Raw genomic sequence first — 3,647 nt, forward strand, 5'->3', positions numbered from 1 at the left:
ATTCTAGAAGTAAGGCGCGATTTACCGAATTTTGCCCTTACGTAAATTTATATACAGATCATTTCGCACGCCTTATTTACTAAACATTGAACATTCTAGGTCGGAGTTCCTCTGAACCAAACCAAATAGCCGTACAACAAAATACTTTCGACAACTGTTAGCATTAAAGTTTATTTTACTTAAAGTAAAATGTAATAAAAAAATAAAATAAAATGTGAACATTAATCGAGTTTAGTTTAAGATGGAGTTTGTGACATGCGTTTTACATTGTGTCTACCTATTCCAGAATCATAATTTATATGTAGATAACTATACAATACTAAAATAACTTGTGTTTTACAAAACTGATATCTAACAAGGCCATATACATGGTTGCAGTCGCGTGCTCAAGTTAGTGTTTACCGACCAACCGACCGATTGACCAACCAACCAACCGACCAACATAGTGAGCTGTAGAAAAATGTTAGTCCATCAGTCAACAGCACACTAAAATAATGTCTGCAATCGATACATTTATTACAGGCGTGTCAAGCACAGTTAATTTGCTACGATCAATAACTGTAAAAACAATAATGAACTGTTTAATTTCATTTTCTGATAAATTATAATAATTTCGGTTTACATAATCTGCGCATCATATGCCTGACTACAATGCACTGAATATCTCCGCGCGTATCTGTTGTATACATTATTACAAGTGTGTAATGAAAAGCAGTCATGCAAGCAAAAACAAAATGGTTATAAATATTCAAAACATTAAAGTGCACGTATTTTTTAACCATAAGAATCTATAAAAGCTAGGTACGAGTAAGTCAAATAATTAGGTACGAGTTTGCATGGGTACGGGTTGGTTTGGGTACGGGTTAGCCAAAGTGGGTACGAGTTGACAAATTATTTGGGTACGAGATGGCCAAGTTGGGTACGAGTTGGCATGGGTACGGCTTGGTTTGGGTACGGGTTGACCAGCACCCTGAAAAACTAGCTCTAGTAGTATGGTATAGACCGGGCCTATCCTAGCCTGGCCATGACACATCAATATTTCCAAAAAAAAGCGTGCAATATGTTTTGAAAATAAGACTAAAATAAAGTTCACTATGTAGGCCTATATATTTTACTAGTCAGGAAAAATATTTAGGCATATTTTGAACATTAAAAGTTTTTTAAAATCTCGGAAAAGTTCGTTGGAAAGCGACCTCAGTGGTTTACTTTCATTGAGTCACACCATCCAAATTGAATGAAAGAAAGAATGGACATGGAGTGGACTTTTAAGTAGCCTGCCCTCACACGATGCAATTTTCATCCTCGATACAAATTTCAACGTCAATGAAATTTTCATCATCTTGTAATTTTCATCATCGATGACAATTTCATAAATTTGCATCATATTTTCATCATCGATGACAATTTCATTTATGCAATTTCCATCATCGATGCAATTTTCATCATCGATGCAATGTTCATCATCGATGCAATTTTTCTCATCTTGTAATTTTCATCATCTTGTAATTTTCATCATCTTGTAATTTTCATCATCTTGCAATTTTCATCAATGATGACAATTTCATTGATGCCAATTTTCATTATCACCAATAACTTGCGTAAACGGCTTGTTTCTTAAACTCGGAATATTTTCCCATGATAGAGAACAAGTCTTCTGTGTAAAAATGTTAAAAGTTATTATGTAGTATTGTGTGTAGTATTTGTATTACACAATCTACGTACATTGTGCGTTTACAATAAAATATTCTTTGTCTATCACAACTTAATGGGATTGGCAATCAAGTCGGAGAATCTCGATTATTTTGTTAAAAGATTACCGTTTGATCTTTGAATTACACCACTCCTGTACATGACGTGTTAATATGCTTTAGCGGTACCTATAAATATCTTTATGTAACGGCCAACTGAGCTTAGATCAAAGTGTGTTTAATAAGAATTATTCCTACTTGTAAATTAGAATTATGAATAATTAAACTAAAGATTCTAATGATGTAAGCAGAATTACGTCATAAGTTTGTTTTCAGGGTTTGAACCGCTTCGGCAGAAATATATGTATAAGTTAAGTAAATTAAGTATAACTATAAAATAGGTGAATTTCTTTAAAAAAATGCATTCATAATATTGTGGAGAAAAGAGTGAATCAGACTTAACATTAAATTGTATCCATATAATTCAGCATAGGCTATGTAATAATCGTTGACTATCTTTAAAAAATGAACAAAATAAAGTATTTAGTCATGATGGTTTGGAGTTTGTGTTACTTTACATAACATACTACTGGTTTTCATTACGTTTAAAATAATAATAATTCAATAAAAACAAAACTTGTAGACATGTCATGTGTGATGTCATGAATACAGTAGGTTTTCAGAATTAAAACCTATAAAAAGGTATCTATATCTGTAAGGTAACAATAGTATCAATAAATTATTTGGGACAAGAAGTGGAATAACGAGGGTTCACAAGTGAATGTCTATGATCATGTTACATGCTTGCTTTCATTCATCAATTTCAAGTCATAATCGATACAACTTATTGATACATTGTATCATCTTGACTCGTTGCCAAGTTCAACCGATCTTTCAGTGACGGAACAATTCTATTGTGTCATTACCTAAATTGAAATTTACAGTTTTGATTATGGAAATAGCATCCAATCCTTTCGGAATTGGCCTGTTTTCGTATAGGCCTATAAAGCAACATTCATGATATTTTAACTCACAAATTGATGTAAGTTGATAGCATACGCATGTGTTTCAAACAGGCTTGTGATGTGTGTGTGTGGGGGGGGGGGGGATATAGTCCGCCGGTGTGGTTTCTTCTACTTTTATTCTCTGGTAGAATGCGTCCTTGATGTCATTTTGCAGAAGTGTAATATTTTCTTATGTATTGTATAATTTAAACAAACCCCTCCTCTCCTCTCCAATAAAATATGAGATTATGTTAATTTCAGCAAACACTTTATTATTATTATTTATACTATATAAATTGAATTATGAATTGTCTTGAATATGAATTCTGATTGAATTATACAATACAATATAAAATATAGGTATAGAAAGACATGAGGATGAATGTGGACTGGTTTATTGTACATTCAAACTTCATTATATAATGTGACGGATGCCTGGCAGTACAGGCAGTATCAAGATTATGTAATTTATTATATTATATAATATATTATAGCATGAAAAAACATATGCAAAATAGGCTAATTAAACTCAACATGTATGTTTAATTATTGGATATATTACGAACACGTTCATAATTGAAAATTGTATTTCAGAAATAATGTAGATTAATAAACGATGCTAGAAGGGTAGTAGGCCTACTATAAGCAAATGGAAGTCTGTCTTCGGGGAGTTGTCTGCCTGCGAGCGATGCATGTTTGTCGATGTTACCATACCAAATAAATATATTTTGTATATGACATAAATCGGAGTTAACGACACGTAAGTATAAGATATCACACGATCACTTTTTAGTAATGTTCGCTTGAATGAAAACAAAAGCTAAGTATTAACTTACATAGACCTACTACACCGTAATAGAACGTGGTCTTTTCAACGCATGCGCTTGGAAATTGTCATGGTAACATTATGTAGATAATTGATTCGTTTAAATAGTTTAGTAAAGCTGGATGTCCA

Source organism: Antedon bifida, chromosome 1 (genome assembly GCF_963402885.1).
Source record: "Antedon bifida chromosome 1, ecAntBifi1.1, whole genome shotgun sequence".
In the NCBI taxonomy this organism is placed as follows: Eukaryota; Metazoa; Echinodermata; class Crinoidea; order Comatulida; family Antedonidae; genus Antedon; species Antedon bifida.